This window comes from Molossus molossus, unplaced genomic scaffold, assembly GCF_014108415.1.
Source record: "Molossus molossus isolate mMolMol1 unplaced genomic scaffold, mMolMol1.p scaffold_m16_p_3, whole genome shotgun sequence".
Lineage (NCBI taxonomy): Eukaryota > Metazoa > Chordata > Mammalia > Chiroptera > Molossidae > Molossus > Molossus molossus.
This window is the reverse complement of record NW_023425366.1, coordinates 53969241-53989740: the sequence shown is the minus strand read 5'-3', so window position 1 is coordinate 53989740 and position 20500 is coordinate 53969241. Positions and strand designations below refer to the sequence as shown.

Genomic DNA, 20500 nt, shown 5'->3' with positions numbered 1-20500 from the left:
CAAAACCCTGGAGGAGGGAAGTAACACGATTGGATTTACATTTTAGAAACTAAAGCAAATCACTGGCCACAGTATCAACAATGAATTTGACTATGTGAGGTAATGGAGGTGTTAACTAACTTTATTGTGGTAATAATTTTGCAATATGTATGTATACAACACATTGTACACCTTAAACTTATACAATATATATCAATTATATCTCATAAAAACTGGGGGAAAATAGATTAAAGTAAGGTTCTGTAAGACCAGATTCAGGATTCAGGATGACTTTTTTTTTTTTTAATTATAGCAGTTTAAGTAAGAGACAAAAAACAAAAACAAAAAGGACTAGCAGCTGAACTAATTATGAGAGATGTACTGGAGGTATGTGACGGGGTAATATATTGAAAATTGTAATTTCTGCTTCTCTGGCATTTATTGCTCCTTTCCCTTCCCCTCACCCACAATTCAGACAATAGCCAAAGCATTCTATTCCCTGGCCCTTGGGGCTGGGTTGTTACTGCACTAATGAGAGAGTCAGTTCAGTTCTCTACTTTTGCATTTCTCTTCTCAAATCAGATTTAAAAAACAAACAAACAAACAAAAAAAAAACCTCTTATGGGACAGCAAGAGGAATTGACTGGAAACAAGATAATGTCAGAGTAGCAAGTATCACTGAGAAGGGTCCCTGAGCACTGTCCCCTCCCTCTAACATGCCGGCCATAGATCAGAGACAAGTAAGTGAACCCCCGCAGAGGATTGAGGATCAAATAGAAGACACCTGTGCCTCAGTTTCCAGGAGTGCCTACAAGGATTCCCCTGGCCAGGATGGTGCAGCAGCTGCTGAGAGGAAATGGTGACATGGTGTGTCTAAGCTGCGATAGTCCCTGCCAAGTTTCTTGGAACCCCAGAGTGGCATAGAAAAGCATCTGCAGTTTCCCTGCCTGACCCTCTCCAGCAGGTGCAGAAGTGATTGGCAAAGGAGCTAGTGAATTGGGACAGTCACCTGGAACCAAAGAGTAGATCAGATGGACAGGTCAGTGGAGGTTGGTGCAGAAAGGTGCCGGTGACCAGGGCCAGAGGGAGCCCAGCTGTGTGAGCAAATGCCAGCACTCGCAGAGGTGGATCAAGAGCAGAACCCACCACTCCCCCGCTCCCCAAGCACTTTAACTCTGCACGGAACCTCGTTGTAATGCCATGCAGGAGGTGGGAAACCTTGATTGGCTAGGTTTATCTTGAATTGACAAAAGCAATGTTTCTGATGCCAGGCAGAATATATTTTAGAACAAAATTGAGAAAAACAAATTATATTCTTTGCACACCCTAACCACGAAAATATACCTACCACCAATAGACTCTGTAGGCCTTGGTAACTGGAGGACTTCTAGGTTTCCAGATTTGGTTTGAAGAAATGTAAGCTTTGTTTATTGAGTTTGAGGTTCTTCTCCAGAAGTCTCATGGGTCTGAAGATTGGGAAGGAAGTGTAGGCTGGAGAAATGAACTCGGTAGTTAGTTACCATAAAGCAGGCTGTTGGTGAAGCCATGAGCAGATGAAATCAAATAGAGGGTGAAGACAACAGGACCAGAGCACTAGAGAGCCCTGACATTTAAAGGGGTGTGCAGAGAAAAATGGACTTAGAGCCTTGAAGAAAGGTCCAAAATGACTTAGAGAAGGACTGACTAGCAGGTGACTCCAGATAGTCAAATTAATAACTGTCTTTAATTTTATACTAAATCAGTGGGATCCAGACCAGGGATAGTTCAGGGTTACAAACTAAAATTCTTTGTGACATCTCTTATTGACCAGGAAATTATCTGCTTCACATCCAAATGTGAAGCTACGATCTGGTTGCCTGGGGCTGCTGGGCTGATGGGATTCTGACTACCAGGACCCAACTGATGTTAGTATGATGTAGCCTTATCTCCTCAATGTTCCTGCAGGCAGATCATAGTCCATGTACACAGGGTGTTTTCTCCTGCATGTTAATGTACTACTAGGATTTTCTTTTTACTATGTTACCCAATTCCCCTTTTTAGGAAAAAAATTTTTTTTCTTTATTGAGTTTAGAGACAGGAAGGGAGAGGGAGAGAGAGATAGAAACATCAAAGAGAGAACATCGATCGGCCGCCTCCTGCGTGCCCTTCACTGGGGATTTAGCCCACAACCTGGGCATGTGCCCTGACTGGGAATCAAACCAGCAACCTCCTGGTGCATGGGTCGACGCTCAACCACTGAGCCACACCGGCGGGGCCCAATTCCCCTTTTAAGAAAAGGTCTCTCGCAAATTGTTTTCAAAGGCTAAGACTAAAGAGATTTGTTCCTTTGGGCCAATGCTTCTTATTTCTAGGCAATGAGAACTACATAAATCCATCATTCCCTCATCACCCTGGCTGCTAGGAAGCTGAAGACCAGACTTGGGTGGGGCTTAATACCTATAGTGTTCTTCAAATAGGAGTTCTTATACTTCTGGTTCTTTTTTCTTCTTCTTGGCCCTTATTTGTTCCTTGCTCCTAATTTTCTTTTCTTTATATCAGTAGTTTGGTCTTGTTACATTAGTCTGATGGTCCTTATATGTTTATAATAAATTGTCTCAAATATATTTTGAGTTTGGCAAAAAAGCAAAAAGCAGACTAGATCATTCAAAAATAAAGGATATGTCAGATAATTTTGCAGGGGTTTTTAACCGTATCTCTAAGGTTGACCAATGGTCTATGGCAGCAACGCTGTCTTCATTTAGTAGTCACAAAGTCCATTCTGATGGATAGTTCAGAGGAGTTTTTCCCCAGTAGTCTATATATCAACAGCAATAGCAAATATTAAACACTTGATTGCTTGACAGTGTAAGGGCATTTCCGGAACAAGGTGAGCCCGGCACAGTGATGGCAGAAAGCTTCGTTCCTCTTCAGCCTGTTAGCTCTGCGTATCGGTTATGGCCATGTTAGTCAGAAGTGTGGCTACTAACATTATACATTATTACTATACATTTTCCTTCTCCAGATCCCATGTCAGAGCTTATAACAAGCTTCCTGCTTGGACTATTGAATTATCAGGAGAAGCACACAACAAAAATAAACATGCATTCCCCTCGTACTGTGCTTGGTTCATAACTCTGCACATACTTTCGTTTGTCACGGCCTTGGGACTATCAGATCTTTTTTAGGCACCGGGGTGTACTTTTACCATCACCAGCCAGGAAGGCACAAGGCTTCCCTCCAAAGTAAAGACTGAGCTACTGATAGACATTTGGACAAGACCAGGTACTTCCCCAAGAGCCCTGCCAAAGATTGCTCCCCAGGCCGCTGCAGCCTCCTTCAGAGAGGAAAACACTCCATGAGATCCTTTTCCTCAGCTGGCGAAAAAAGTAATCGTTAAGGCACATGCGCCAGGTTAGAATGAAGTTAGCAATTGCCATTGCTTTAATAGGCAAGTTGGCCCTGAGCGGCCTGAACTGACAGCTGGATGAAACTGTCCTTTGAATAACGTTTATCACAGGGTTGAATGTGGTCCAGGTCCTCAGCCACTGCCTGCTAAATATTAGCTTGGGTTCCACAAAGAAAAGTCCAATGCCCTGGCTGGTTTGGCTCAGCGGTTAGAGCATCGACCTGCGGTCCAGAGAGACCCGAGTTTGGTTCCCTCTAAGGGCATGTACCTCGGTTGCAGGTTGTCCCCAGCCCTGGTTGGGTCATGCGGGAGGCAGCCAGTCAATGTGTCCCTTTCACGTTGATGTTTCTCTCTCTCTCTCTCTCTCTCTCTCTCTCGCTCTCTCTCTCCCCCCCCCCCCCTTCCCACTCTATCTGAACAAAAAATGGAAAAATGTCCTCGGTTGAGGATAAAAAAAGAGAGAGAGAAAAAGTCCAACCCTCCTTTTGGTTGATGATTTGTTTCCCAAACCAAGACATCTCAAACTTGTAATTTTAGTTTTAATCATTTCACTCTATTTAAAAGAGCAGTAGCCGAAAGAGGGAGAAAGCGAACATTATTCACCATGTACCATGTGCTGGGCACTCCATGTGACGTCATTTGGTCCTGACCACCGCCAGGAAGGTGATGAATGGCCCACTTCACAGGTGAGCACAGAGACTGGGGAACCAGTGGCCACCAAGGCCACGTAACTAGCAAAGGGTGGAATCCAGTGTGAACTCAGAAAGCTCCTATTATTCTCTAAGAGGCATATTTTTCTTTGCCAACCTCAACTATGACAAAGAGACAGAAAGATTATGGAAAACACGGAGCTGACTGCTCATGTAAGAGGCTGTAACAAGATTGGAGCCAGGTGGCCGCTGCTGGGTGGAGCCTCCAGGGCAGGGTCCTTGGGGAAATTCATGAACTGCTGACCATGATTCATTCAGTCCTTCATGTTGCCTGGGGTATTATCTGACCCCAAGACTGTGCTGTAACTTTTGGGGTGAAAACCCAGAGCCAGGGGTCTATACAGCACGCACACCTCCCACCTTGATTCCTGAGACACCTACATCATGCGTAGTGGGGGACCACATGCAAGAAGTTCTGAACTGTGCTCTGAATACAGTTTGCACTTGTGCCAGGTGAGGCTAATTCGCCTGGGCTCAGAGGAACCTCAGTGACCCCTTTCGGAAGCTAAAATGCTGGCAGTAGCTGATAGCGGTTAGTTCTGCTGCGGGCTCCATTCCTTCTCCGCGCCCCTCGAGAGATTCCGGGTTGTTGGGGTCGGGAGCAAACAGAGAGGGAGTAAGGATAAAGTGATCACACCCCCACACCCCCACCTACAGAACCTTCTTAGCCTTTGCCATACACACTGTCTAGTTAAAAACTCCCTTCCTGCCCTGGCCGGTTTGGCTCAGGGGTTAGCGTGTCTGTTCCCACTAAGGGCACGTTTGCAGTTTGCCCCCGGCCCCTGTTGGGGTCGTGTGGGTGGCGACCACTTGATGTGTCTCTCTCACATCGACGTTTCTCTCTCTCTTCCTCTCTCTCTCCCTCTATCTGAAGATAAATGCAAAAAATGTCCTCTGGTGAGGATAAAAAAAAAATTTTTAAATAAAAACAAACTCCCTTCCACTTGGTGTTCTTGGGATTCCCAGATTCGAAATGAGGATTTTGGTCCCACCTCGTCTGAACGCCAAGACCGTCCATCGCAGACTGGGAGATGGCAGCGTCTCTCCAGAGCCAGAAAGTTTCTGGGCTCCTTAGAAACAGGCAGCGTGTTTGAAATACGAAAACCACAGAAATGCTTTCAAGATTTAACTTAATCTTCAGGCTATAAAACCCACTGCGGTGATGATGGGGTCTTTTGTCTTCTCTGCAGAGCCTGGGCTTCCTTTGAGAAAACCGACAAATTTGTAAGTGGGAGAAACATAATGCTTTTTAATAAGCTGCCATTGCTTCCTCTTTATTATTTGGTTCAAAGAATTTTTGAATTTCATTCCAATTTTTTTCTCTGTGTGTGTGTCAAGAAAAAGTCATGCAGAGAAGGTCTTAACTAATATATTCTTTTCATATCACAGATTCTCTTTTCAGAATTGTTTTTTTCTGAGAGAAATGAAACTAATTTTATTTGTTATATGGTTACATGCCTTCAAGTAACACATTTTTTCCCTTTAAATATGCATTTTCTGGTCTGCCTGATTGCAACACTTAAAATACCATCCCATCTAAAATAAGATTTGCTGTTATTGCTAACGGGGTTTTTACAATTATCCCTCCAAGAATCATGCATAGTATTGACAACAGAGAACAAACTTGAATGTATTGTTTTTAATTAGAATTTTGTTAGGCTTATGTTTTGATTCAGGAGGAGATGTGGTCAATTAATAATTTTATTCTATTTATATTGCAAACAAGAATGAAAACAGGAACAAATATTTCAAGACTGGATTCCTCTTGAATGAGTTCAAGCTAAGTTCATTCCTAGTGGCTGAGCATCTGGCAAAGGTGCAAAGTGCACCCAGGTGGTATGTCCGGCTCTCTGAGTGGGCAGCCGGCCTCGGGAGAAGGGCCGTCTCTGCACATGTCTGGTAAGTCCCAGCAGCCCCTGGGGTTGTCAGACGCTCATGCTGAAACTATGTTTTCCCACCAGATCCTAGGAAGAGAAGGTGCGTCGTCCAATGTCAATGATGATGAGATCCTTTCCGACCATGACAGTCCACAAGCACAGTGTGAGCCAGATCCGAGCTGCGCGCTCCTTTCTATGTCCTTCCATGAGGAACTCTGCACATTGTTTGCCTCACAGTGCTCTTCACACATGTGTGACCTGCCAAACCTTTAACATGCCCTGCAGCTCTTTTGTGGCAGGCTTTTCCTCTCCCAAGGCCCCAATGTCCTCCTCTGCAAATGAGAGAAATGGTTTATCACTTGTTTCAACTCTTCTTCCATCTCTAGAATGTTCACTACACGAAGAGGTCAGGTTGAGGAATCAATGCCTCTGAGGAAACTAAGGCTTCTGTCATCTGAAGGCAAAGGTGCACCTGGCAGTCATTTTTTTATTGTCTCAACACTTTGTGAGCTTTCTTTAAACAGACACCTACCAGGTGATCCTCCTTTACTTGAAAGAAATAAAAACATGTCCTCACCATAGCCCAAATGCCCATTAACAGATGAATGAATAAACAAAATGTAATACCACTCATACAATGGAATGGACTACTACTTAGCAATAAAAAGGGACAAGCTACTGACAGGAGCAACATGAATGACTTTCATTATATTGAATGAAGGAAACCAGACACAAAAATACATGCTGTGTGATGCCACTTATATAAAAGTCTAGAGAATGCAAACTAATCTACTGTAGTGACAAGAAGCAGGTCAGTGGTTGCCTATGGACTGCAAAGGGGTACAAGGCAGCTTTGGGTGGTGACATAGTGTTCTGTATCTTGATTTTGATGGCAGTTTCACAGATGTGTGCAACTGTCAGCACATTAAATTGTACACTTTATATGGGTACAGATTATATGTACATTATTTCTCAAAGCTACTAGGGAAACTTTCTTTGTAAGCTCTTGACTGTAAAATGTGAAGCTTGAAGAAAACACATAATGGGCAGCGGATAAGTGTTTTTTTGAGGCTATGATATAGAAAAAAAAGGGTTGGTGAACCAAAGAGAACAATCTTTTTCTTTTTTTTTTTATCCTCACCTGAGGACATTTTTCCATTTTTTGTTCAGATAGAGTGGGAGGGAGAGAGAGAGAAACATCGACATGAAGGGGACACATCGAGTGGCCGCCTCCTGCACGACCATCCAGGGCCGGGGACAAACTGCAACTGAGGTGCATGCCCTTAGCGGGAACCGAACCCGGGTCTCTCTGGACCGCAGGCCGACGCTCTAACCGCTGAGCCAAACCGGCCAGGGCAGAACAATCTTTTTTTCATTTGAGAGAGAGAAGAAGCCGGGAGTGGGGAGAAAGACATCGATTTGTTTCTTCACTTATTTATGCATTCATTGGTTGTGCCCTGACTGGGGATCAAACCTGCAACCTTGACGTATCAGGACAAAACTCTAACCATCTGAGCTACCTGTCCAGGGTCCAAAGAGAACAAACAATCTTAAACATTCTAGAAAGGCCTTTAGTTTCTGGGCAGCACATGTGAATTTGTAGGAAAATCATTTATGTTCAGGTATTGGGTAAACCTCAGAACAAAAGACTGCCGGGGGAATAAGGAGGCACCGGGCTGGCTGGGCTTCCTCCTCCGCCCTCGTGCGTCCGGAGCCAGCCTGCAGCGGAGGAGGTGCCGGTGCGGGCAGCCTCCTGTCTCGTTGGCATGTCCGGCTCCTTAAAAGAGATTTCTCCCTTCACTGTGCCAGAGGTGGTTGGTGTGTCTCCTCGGGCTAGATTCCATCCATTCTGCCTTTTGAATGTTCTGTTCAGAAACTAGAAAGCTGTGGGGCTTATTTCCTTTCTAGGCCACCTGCAGTGACCTATTTTGGTTGCCAGCACTTATAGAACCACAGGATGAGAGAGCTGGAAGGGACCTCAGAGAGTCTCCCGTCCAACTCCTCAGAGGAGGACACAGGCCGAGAAGGCAGTGGCTGGCCTCCGCTCACACAGCGGAGCGGAACTGAAACTCTGCCCTGCAGGAGTCTCCACTCCATGACACTCGTCGTTCTCTGGAAAATGCAGCCTAAGACCTCTGGCTGCCTAAAGCCAGATCCTAAATCCAAGCTCTTCGCCTGCTTCACGTTAAAAAAAAAAAAAAGAAAAATTAGAGCCGTGAAATGGTTGGATTCCAGCCGAGAGAAAGGCAGCAGTTCTCAGTCCCGACCTGCTGTGAGGACCGTGAGGCCCAGCCTCCGGATGGGGATGAATGAGGGGCATTTACGATTATTGTAAACTTGGCAGACAGGACAAAGCCTGTTCCGTGGCGAACATAACCATGTTACATTTCCATTCTTATTTGCACTTGCAAAAATCGAATACAATTATTTCTTCTCGGGTAGGAACGTTCTCTGTGACTAGGAAATGCTTCTTGGTCATCACTGTTTCTTTCACTCTTCATATATATTCCCGATGGCTACTGAAATAGCAGATCTTTTATACAGAGAGAACATTCATAACAGCAAATTCTTGACTGAAGTTGAATCGGACTCTTCCAGCGAAGCAGCCACCGCCAGGGAGTAAATGAGATCTTTCTGGAAGCTCCCCAACACGCAGACCAGCACGGTCTCACATCCTCAGTCCTCACTTTGGCATGCCCAGGTCTCACAGCATCCCTGCCTCCTCCTCTGTCGTCTGGCCCTTCAGAGCTCGGGCAGGAGCGGGCCCGGGCTTGTGTTCTCGCCCGTGGTGTCTGGGCAGCGCTGTTTCGGAGACAGAGATGACAGCTGTGTAACTCAGCGGTGCTCTGGCCCTTGGGCTTGCCCGGCAGGATAACCAGGACAGGAACTTCCGCTGCTAGAATCCCCCAGGTGGAAGCAGTTTTTCTGCTTCGGTGAGGAGACGCCTAGGCTGCCAAGGGGTGGCACTTCCTGGCGGTGTGGACAGTGGCCAGGCCCCACCCTTCTGATGTCCCTGCCGTTTGGTCTTGTCCTGATGGTCGTGATGTGCTGCGGTTGCAGGAAGAACCTTTTGTGTTTCAGACTGTGGGGAGGGGGCCCAGTGGGTGGGTCTAACACTGGTGTCCCCTGCTGAGCACTGAGAGCTGACACTGGCTTTTCAGTACAGCCTACTTCCATGTGCTGGAACTGCAGACACCTGTGTACCCCAGGGCGCCTTGTTGGCGTGCAGTCAATCCTGTTGAATGGTTCGGTTACTCATTGAGCAAGTCGATAACACAAGTACTGGCCTTAAATGTGGCCTAATTGCATCAGGGTACTAGTGACACAAGAAATCAGTGAGAATACGGTGGGACAAACTTTTTCTAGAAAATCCATTAATGGCCCTGGCCAGTTTGGCTCAGCAGTTAGAGCGTTGGCCTGAGGTCCAGAGACCCGGGTTCGGTTCCCGCTAAGGGCGCGTATCTTGGTTGCAGTTTGTCCCTGGCTCGGGTTGGTCGTGCGGGTGGTAGCCACTCGATGTGTCCCTTTCATGTTGATGTTTCTCTCTCTCTCTTCCTCTCTCCCTCCCACTCTAACTGAACAAAAAATGGAAAAATGTCCTCGGGTGAGGATTAAAAAAAAAAAAATCTATTAATGACCAGAATAGAGCTATGGCTATTTTCATGTGCATTGTATAACCATGGAGAATTGAGGTGGGTACATGAAAAAACATACACTCCTCTCCTCCTCTAATCCGTTGAATTTAAGTCATTCCTATCACTGGGATGCCTGAATTGGATCATTGATTAATTATAAGTGTAGTCTTGTTTACCTAAGAAACAATAATACAATTTTTATTTCAAGTCACTTTTACTTTTTACTTATCTTTTTATCAGTACATTAGCACCCAAGCATGTTCTCATATTTCTAATCTATAAAAAATACCTACCCTTCATCCTTACAGCTATTAATTTCTCTCTTTCACTGAAAAGTTTTTTAAAGTATTGTGTACTCACAAATTATTTCCACTTTCTGACTTTGCATTCCATGTGCTCTGCAGCTTTCTCCACTCTGGCTTCTGCCCCTACTATTCCTCCAGAAGTGCTCTCTCCAAGGTACCAGTACCTTCATGCCCCCAGCCCCCATTGCGGTAGCATTTCTGACTTCCTGCGTCCTCAGGGGCCCATCTGAGCCCTTCTATGGCACATGAAAGAAAATTCAGCTCAGTTTATGGCGAAGAGAACAGTAAGTTTCTTGTATTGTTTAATAATTTCCTCCCCTCTACTCTCTTCTTCCTCACATTAATCAGATACTGGATTAGCCGAGTCAATCCTTTTTTTCTCTATTGATTTAGAGAGAGAGAGGAAGGGAGAGGTAGAGAGACAGCAATATTGATGAGAGAGAACATCGATTGGCTGACTCCTGCATGCCTCCCTCTGGGGATTTGGCCTACAACCTGGGCATGTGTCCTGTCCAGGAATCGAACCGGTGACTTCTTAATATATGGGTCGACGCTCAACCACTGAGCCACACCAGCAGGGCCAATCGTCTTTTCTATTGTTCATCTCAGCGATTTAGTCAGCTCTGAGTTGACTTTTTAACGTCAGCCGTCATGATTTTCATTTCTAAGAGTCATTCCTTGTTTTCAGACTATTCCTTTTTGTTGCAAACACTCTTGTTTCATGGATGCAGTATTTCGCCTTATTTTTCTGATAAAAGTAATTTTAATTTTTTTCTCCTGGTCTCTGAATTGTCTTTTCTGAGTTACTTTCTTTAGTTTTAGTCTCACTCCACTGGGTGGAGACGTTCTGAAAATGTCTGTGATTCTAAGCAGTCTGTTCATATTCTGCAGTGAGACCCTGGGAGCTCTGGGGGCAGGAAGGGGGGCTGGTTATCTGGTGTCTTTAGGGGTAGGATGATGTCATTTGGTAAATCTCCAGCTCTCCTCACACACAAATATCAACTCACAATAGTCTTTTCTCTGGGGCTTTTAAGTTTCTCCAGTGGGATCTTCCAGATGCATCTGGGGGGGTGGATATGCCCAGCTGAGGTTCTTTGTGGTCCTAAAGGATTGTAACTTAACCTGTTATTCAGCAGTAACTGTACTCCTCTTGAACCTGCTATTTGAGTCCAGATCTTCTCTGGCTCATTTTTCCAGAGAATGAACCACTAGTGTCTTGCAGTGGGAAAGGAGGGTCTGGGAGATGGGGGTGGGGTCTATTGCTTCTGCTGACTTTCTACCTCTCTCCTTTCACACTTGTATCTCATCCCCACCTGTCAAAGAAGAGTGCCTCTGAATGCTGGGCCCCTTGGGGTTTGGCTTGCTTCTCAGCATCTCACTGCAGACTCAGCTCCTCGCTCAGGTCATTTACATCCCAGGCATCTTCCAAACACTTACTGACAGTTCTTGTCCACAATTTTCTCCTCTTTTGTTTCTTACTCCTTGACTGGCATGTTAGAACCTCAGGAAGGAGTATCAATGTTTGAAGCCACCATATGTCACTGAAAGTTCACTGACATATACATTTTTTTATTATTATTATTCTTTAGGATTGAATTCCACATCAAGCGAGTCAGCAAATAGATTCTGCCTATTTCAGCTGCACCCCATACTTCCTACAAAGAGCAAACCTGAAGGTAAAGTTTTCTGTTAATTTAAAATGCTGCTTATTATAAATGCTCATTTTGTGACATTAATAAAACTGTTCTGTTAAAAAAGGAAATGTATATGGTTATTGATGGCTTTCAGACTGCCCAGGAGCATCCACTCTAGATTCAGATGTTCCTGGTTCTAAATTACTCAAATCTTTGTGGGGTTTTTGTGCATGTGACGGACTTTGGTATTCTGTCTTCAGAATAGCTAAAATTTATTTTGCATTTAACCAATACAACCACCATATGAAGTAGAAACCATTGTCTCTACATTAAAGATGAACAAACTGAAGCACACAGATTTGTCCACATTCACACAGCTGGTCGGTGTCTCGAGTTCCTGCTCCTAACGCCATACTATGTTGCAACATCTTTTTATTTGATGAAATTTAAAAGATTTTCCTACCTACTTCCTCATTGAAATTTCAATAGTAAAACACCCAGAGAAGGAGTTGAACACGCACACGCTCATGCAGAGCCACTGAAGAGAAGCCGAGGGCTTGGGGAGCAGACATCGGGGAGGAGCTGGGTCTGCCATTGTTGTTTCGTAGAGCAAGCATGCGGTGGTTTGTGGATAAAAAGGTTTGTGGCAACTTGAGTTCTAAAGGCAATTTACAGAATTATAATAAAACAACTCTATACTAAGGTTTTAAAAATCATTTTTTATTGTGAAATGTATTATTCAGAAAAATACAGAAACACAAATGTAAAGCTTACTGAATTATTATAAAGTGAACCCCCATCGAACCACCACCCTGGTCAACAAATAGAGGAGCCTGACAGCCCCCCAGAATTCTGGTAATAAAGCTCTCCTATTCCCCAAACATGACCCAATCACTGATTTTTATGGTTTATTGCTTTTTAAAAAGTTTTACTGCTTAAATAATATCCTAGACACTAGAGTTTTGTCTGTTTCTAACTTCATATGACTGGAACCATATATAATTTTTTTTCTTTATTAATTTTAGAGAAAGGGAGAGGGAGAGAAACACTGATGAGAGAGAACATCAATTGGCTGCCTCCTGCATGCCCCCCACTGGGGATTTGGCCCACAACCTGGGCATGTGCCCTGACTGGGAATTGAACCAGCGACCTCCTGGTGCATGGGTTGACCCTCAATGCTGAGCCACACCGGCCAGGCTCATATATAGTTCTTTTTGGCTCCTTTTGTTTACTTTGTTAGTGAGACTCCTCTAAGCTGTGTATTTGTGTTCATTTTTATTGTTCTGTAGCACTACACTGTGTGCCTACCCCACATTCTAGTATACCACAACTGTCTGTTCATCAGCACATGGACATTTAGGTTGTTGTCTATTCTGAAGTATGTTGCAATAATCTCCTGATTCAAATATAGACATAGTTCAGCTAGGACACAGGTGAGCATACATCCAACTTTTGCAGCTAATGCGTTTTCCAAAACAGTTGTACTGTTTACACAACCGCTAGTACTGTATGAAAAGTTTCCTTTGAAATCCTTGAATACTCAAAACTGTCAATCTTTTCAATTTTCACCATTCTTCAGAGTGTAATGGTATCTCATTTTGGTTTAACTATTTCTCCTTGTTATTAATGAGGTAGATTTCTTTTTCTGTATGCATAATGGTTATTAGAATTTCTTTTATGATTTGCCTACTGAAGATTTGGGATTTTTTTCTAAGTGCAATGGAAAGCATCTGGAGATTTTGTATAGGGAGAGACATGATCCCTCCACTTTGATGGTGGGTGCAAAGTAAGTCGGAAGGAACAAAAGCAGCAGTGACAAGATCAGGTGGGTGGCTAGTATGGTAGTCTGAGATGAAAACAGTCGGACCAGAGGGTAGTAAGAGACAGAAAAGGCAGTGGATGTCTGGTGGATGTAAATTTGCATTAGGCTTGATAAGACTTGCTGAAGATTGGATGTGGAGGGTGAGGAAGGCAGCAAGGATCACTTCCATGTTCCAAATTGCAGAACTGGATGAATTGTGAAAGCCGGGAAGGGTTGGATCAAGGGAGCCAGTTTGGATGTTGTTTGAGATAGGTATGTGGCATCCAAATGAAGAGATCACCAGGCAGCTGGATACATAAGAGATCTAGTGAAGAGGTATAGGCCAGAAAAAATTAAATTAAATTGGGAATCATCACGACACAGATGTCATTTAAAGATATGGGAGTGAGACTAATTAGGAAGCGCTTCTCAAGACAGTCCGAACTGAAAAGGGCACCAGCTGGACCTGTTGAGGCTCAGAGTGAAGGTGAAGATGCTGTGGGGAATGGAGCGGCTTTAAAACCAAAGCTCTCTGCTCTTAACAGTTGTCACCTTGGACAATTGAATATTTAACCCCTTTTCTTATACCTCAAATGGTCAATAAGATTTGTAGAATTGTGAAGACGGAATCAGATTCTGTAATTCTTCCTTTCACATCTTAACTTTCTTGTTCCCATTCTTTCAATGTTCTGACTAAGAATTTTGACACACAGGGCAAGACACATTGCCCACCTGCTTTCCAGATGAACACCCAATGGATAAACTTTTGATATCAAGATAAGAGAAGCATCTTAGACAGACACCTGTGCCAGTGGAAAGGCACGAGATGTAGAATGGAGGTCCTGGGGTGAAGGCCTGGAAAGGAGACCGGTCTCCCCACAGAAAGCCTTGGAGCGTTGGTGCATGCTCTTGGCCAGCACGGAGGCAGTGCAGTAAGTCCTGGACTCTACTGAATGTACAGCAGGGCCTGGCCACTGGAATTAGTAACAGAGAAAAATTTGAGATTAGATGTTCAATGGCCTGAGTACATGGAATCAGTCGGGCATGGCACTAGCCGAGAGCAAATGGAGGAGGCAGTTGAGAAGTAGGATGCTACTGTGATTGTAGGATGGTCTGTGTGAACTCAGCTGGAGAATGAATAGGTCAACAGTCCGTTAAAGGGTAAGCAGCTGACAAATGGGTTTAGAGAAAGATGAGAGTACACAACTGGTAGCAAGAAGACTTGTGAATAACCAAGATTGTTAGTGGAAAGATCTGGGGGAAATGCTAATAGTGAAGGAGAATAAAGTTTCTGGTGTGCAAGGAAGTTGTGGGGTCTCTATGGAAAGGGTATCCCTTGGCCAGAGGGACAGAGTGCTTGGGAGATATGGTTAAATGTCATTATCAATCAGGAGCTCAGAATGTGATGGGACACAGGAATTTTTGCACCAAAGATTTTTAAGCCTCTCTCAATGGGCTTCCTGTAGCAAAGAATTCATCACTTTTTCAACCAACTTGTAGAACTCAGCAGATAGGATAAACAGTCACAAAGGAGTAAGGAATTCTAGTCAGCCCTAGATTTTCAGGTGGTTTTCACCTGTCTTAGTAAAGATGGCTAATCCCACAGCAGTCCACCCAGTAAGCCCATCCCAAGCCAACAGCACCATGATTTTCACAAGGGTGACTGGGTACTACTAGGAATCTTCTGAAGTACTGTTGGGAGTTTTATTAATGTATCTAAATTTAATTCAAGAGACAGAGGTGATATTCTATCAGTTTGGCTAAAGCTCCTCTCTTAAGTCCATTCTCTAAACCCACATGGAAAAACTATCTAGTAATCAAAGCCCTCTGGTCAGTTGCAAATACATTTGTGAAGAGAATACAAGGAAGCAAGGCCCTTCCTTGGAGAAAATTTTCACTTCTTAATACAGAATCCTGGAGCTGGAAAGAAGTCCCAAAGTTCAACCTGTTCAGCCCATCATTTTATAAATGAGGACTTGGGAAAAAAGGGCGGCTTGGCAGCATCTGGGAAAGGATGCGTCCCTTAGACATGTGCTCTTGTGCGTTGGGGGCTTTATCAAGTCAGCACTGGGTAAGAGTATCTGCTGGGATCCAGTTAAGCTTGTTCTGTGTTCAAGCTTAAAGCCAATAATCTTCCCCTATTAGATGATCACAACTTGACTGTTAACATGAAAGGCATTTAAAGACCTTCCACTTTCAAAGTCAGGATTTCCAAACTATGTGGGTAGTTACACAGATGGCAGGAATAAGGCTGTTGCTAGTACAAATAAAGCCATTAAATATTTTATTATAAATAGTAGTTGGGAAGAGCCACAAGTTCCAGAGAGCCTGAATTCTGTTCAACATAACAGGTGTGCAACTTGCTATGCCCCTTCTATTTGAGATGAAGTGACAGTATCTACCACCATTGTTAAACAAACAAAAGAAGATTAACTCAATAAATATCTTTTATTAAAGAAAAAATGGAATATTGTTAAGCACCAAAACTGTATGTTGTTACATTGCATGTACAAGAAGAGAAAGGTGATTGCAATACTTGGTGTACAAGTACTTAATTCTGAAGTCATGAGTGTAAAAAACATGAAATACAAAGCAATACAATAATTACGATGCAGATTGCACTAAAGAGCAAAAGGCAACAGTCAAAACAATTATTGGAGATTTCAGAGTATTGCTATAAATGCTTGTTTAGTTTTTTCTTTGTACTTTTAATACTTTAGAATGTTAATTTAGCATATTTAAGTACTGTAAATTTGCAAAAGTTGGCATTTACATTGTACACATTGCCCATGTAATGTAACAGTGTCAAAGCCATCTTTAAAAGCTAAGCACAATGTGCTAGTGTTTGCTTCTACCATTATAATATTGCACAAAGCTAGTAAATGGTGAATCAGTTTGCCATTAAAATTGTCATTTGACCGGAAAGGCTAAAACATGTCAGTTTCGTTAACCCTAATGGGCTTTACTCATGCAAAATGATCTGTGGCCTTCAATTTTTTCATAAACCATATATTATGGTTTCAACCTTGGCAATACGTACAGTACAATGAGAAATTCAATGAGACAGTGGGGATTCTGTCCAAGTTGAATAAGTCAGAAGTCACTGTATGGGGTTGTACTGTCTACTCCTTTGGTTCACAGATGAAGGGAAAATGCCATCTTGTGATTATGGAGACTTCTTAAAACCAATATAATTACTATAGGGAAAAGCTAGAATAACTTGTGTTACATTCTTTGATAGTTAACCATAGAACATGCAAGTTAAAACAAAAACAAAAACAGAACTTCCCTTGTTAAAACTGAACTCTATTACCAAGACCTATATCTTTTGTACATGTCTAAATTATCACTTTCCGTGGTCCTTCCTTAACTCTCCAAAATGAGCCACTCTTAGTTAAACCTGACTTTAAAAAAAAACACAAAAACTTCCCCCTAATCCTCAAAACAAATAATTACTTTGAGATTCAGTGTGAAATAACATGGATAAAATATTTACTATGTCAATCTCAGAGGTATTTTCTGTACATGCACCTAACAGTGTCATAATAAATGTAGGAAGGGGAGAAACATTTATAAATTTGGAATTCAATTAAATTCCTCAAATGCCAAACTGTACATTTTTACTGTGGGCAAAAGAGAACATTTCAGAATGAGTATGTCTTTGAAATAACTCAGTGGGCAAACATTTAACACACACACACCACACACACACGATCCAGACTCCCTCTCATCTTTAAAAAAACCTCTGTTTACATACATACATGATAGTTTAGGCAGCAATATAAACTCATTTGTAGGAAAAACTTTTAAATTAGCCTATATTTATAGGATAAAAAATACCATTGCTTCATTTTATAAAGCAATTAAACAGATTTTTTTTAATGTGCTTTAACTAAAGAGCACTCTGCAGCAAAGTTCAGAGATAACTACTGAATTATTCAGTAGCACTAAATAAATGCAACATGCTCCAACAGTAAGGTGCTTCTGTTTTCTTACCTCTCTTCCATCTGAAACAAATCTTACTGATCAATGCTCTAATACTAAGCATAGTTCTTCTATGCTAAGCAGTAAATGGGGAATAAAATCTGTTTTAAATGCACATTTAGCTTTATATTATTTAAATTCAGTGCAAGAATTAGGCAAAACTTGTTAAGGTTTCTGATTTCACTATCAAATGGTTGCATGTTAACAATGAGTCTGTAACAGTTTTTAAATGTTTTACATCTGTTCAAAAAGATTTTTTTTACAAATAACCTGGTAAAGTATATGAAATTTCAACTCCCTGATAAGGCCTTTAAAGGACCCATTTGTACTTTACAGATTGGTATCTGATGTTAAGTGCATAATAATGAAATTATAAAGATTAACAAAAAAAATCCTGCCCTGGCTGGTTTGGCTCAGCTGTTGGAACGTTGGCCCAAGGACCAGAGTCGTGGGTTTGATTCCGGTCAAGGGCACGTACCTCAGTTGCAGTTCGTCCCCGGCCCTGGTCAGGGTCATGCAGGAGGCAACCAAATCATGTCTCTCTCTCACATTGATGTTTCTTTGTCTCTCCCCCCCGGCCCCCCTTCTCTCCTGCACTCTGTCTGAGATAAATGGAAAAATATCCTCAGGTGAGGATTAAAAAAAAAAAAATCCTTGTATATAGTGAAAGAAAAAATGTTTAGGTTAAAAGCATTGACTTAAATATATATACACACTCAGTAAATGTTAATTAAAAAATGGAGTCTCAGGGAATGTATAAAATTTGTTTTAAGTGTATACTGGTCCCATTCCAAACAGAGAGGATGCTGCTTCCCATTAATTTTTGTTCCACTGATGTTTTAATTCTTAGTGTCTGCTATGGCCAAAGTATGCTTTACAAAAGTGGTCACACCATTTACCAAATACTACTACATAGTTCAGCTTTATAGAAACAAGGATTTTTTTCCTCTCATACATTATAGGGCTGACATTTTTCTATGGTTTCATGTAAGAAAAGCTCCATGGTCCCACTGTGGAAATACTATACCTGATCAACTGTCATAGCTGTGTCTAAAAGTCTATTTGAAAATGGATTTGAAAAATGCATTTCTAGAAATATTTCAGTTCCACAATGAAGAATTAAGGAATGATTGCTTTTATGCCGATCACCAACTCAGTAAGTCTATAAAATATACATCAAGTAAGCGAGACAATTGCTCATCTTTTAAAAATTCTCTTTAGCCAGCCAGGTATTTCCTCATATTGCTGCACTATAGTACCATGAGGATTTTAAATCATTAGGAATACCTTTTCTATGCATGCCACATTGGTTATATATACATACTTTTAGTTGCATTAGTAGGAGAAATATTTACCATTGACATTCAAGTGAGCAGTAATATTAACCTCAAAACAGCCCCCAAATCATCACCTACTTGTTTCCCTATTTTAAATATACTGAAGTTCAGACTAGATTGGTAAATTAACTTCTAAATTGATTCAGCATATGCAAGCAGCTGTTTGTGGACTCTTAATATGGAAATGATATAGTAACAAAAGTATAGCTGTCAAATATTTAAAACCATATGAATAGTACAGCTAAGTTTGGAACTGGAAACGATTATAAGTACCATCAAAACTAAATATATACAAATGTAATACTAAGGCCGAAGAGACTCAGCTTACTGGGGCAAGAAAAAAGAATTTAACCATGTCTACATAATTCTTGGTGGGTTCTAAAACTGCTTTAAAATCAAAATAAGAAATCAATGGTCATCTCATCTTGATAGACAAGTCAACCATAGTTATTTTAAATTTTAATATTATTTGTGAGAACTCTAAAAGGTTGATGACCTGCAGTATCATGCCATTTTGTGGAAGTAGAAATCTGAATCTCAAAGGGAAACGAGTGTGTTGGAGAAAGTTATTTACCAGAGAAGAAGCAAGCTGGTTGCTTTAATTTACTCGTCTTCAAGTGTGAGATAACCTTCATGAAGTAGAGCACAGGACCCGTTTGTAAGTGAGCCTGCCTGTCTTTTAAAGGAACCCCAAATTGCTACCAAATGGGTAGCAATTCCTTCTAGACATAGGAGACATCTAGTACTTCTGCTGTTAATTTGACACTGCACCCTCCTACATTTTTCTAAATGTCAATGAATGAAAAACAAAACATGTTATGAACAAGAATCCAAAGGCATAAAATTGAAACATGACTTTTTTAAGGTTTGCAAATTTACTAAATTTTTTTTCAATACATTAACAATCAAACCAGTCATTCTTTGGGTTAGAAAGCATGCTTTAATGCTTTACTGATGGTAGAAAAAATATCTCCCCCACTCACCATTAAAGGATGAAGATTAGTTTATGTATTAGACCTGTGTTTCTAATCTTCCCAGACAGGATGTGGGAATAGTGCTAGAAGGAACCAATGTATTGTGAAAATGCTGTGCAAAGCTCCTAGTCTTATCAATAAATGTATTACCACCATTTATACAGAAAGATTTTGTTTTATATAACCTTTTGCCACAAAATTTTCTCCATAATATTTTCAATAAAATAACACTTTAAAGTGACAAAAGGTGCAAGCATTTCCTTTTTCTCTGGAACCAATTCACTGAAGGGCTTTTGCACTGGGACTGCTTTCTGAGTCTATGCCAACGAATTGCCTCATAAGAAATAGAAGCTATTTTTCAGTACTTCAGTCCTTAACTCTCTTCATATAAGGGCCAAGGTCTACCTTATGCAGAATTACACTCTACAGAGTACTGTAAACTGAGTCCAACTCATCTACCTTCATTCAAGCCCACAGCAGTCCCGCTGAGAATACATAAAGGCTCCATTCATATAAATGCACCCTTCAGACTCCATTACAGAAAAATAGGCACCTAGAGCTAACATACATGGTTAATTTAGTGACAATAACAAAGGCTCTCTCCCAAAACTCCACTCAAAGCATGTGAATGAAGATAGTGAAATGCCAGCTAAGGAGACTTTTCTGTCTGTCTACTTTCTTCTGCATATTTGTAGAGCACATAATTTTTTTCTCACTGTGGAGCATAAAAATAAAAACTTAAATGGTACATGATAAAAACACTTAAGATTTGCATCCCTATTACAGAATCCTGATTTTTGATTCTCAATAGGAAAGTCACGTTGAGTTGAAGTAATTGAGCAATAGTTCAAACAAAAAGACCAAAAATAATTTGAAATA

The 20500-nt window shown here is 41.7% G+C and overlaps 1 protein-coding gene across 1 annotated transcript in view; it reads left to right on the top strand.

The window, feature by feature from the left end:
- The window catches only part of MTX3 (metaxin 3), a 760898-nt gene that overhangs the window by 509840 nt on the left and 230558 nt on the right, over positions 1-20500 (top strand). The window lies entirely within an intron of this gene.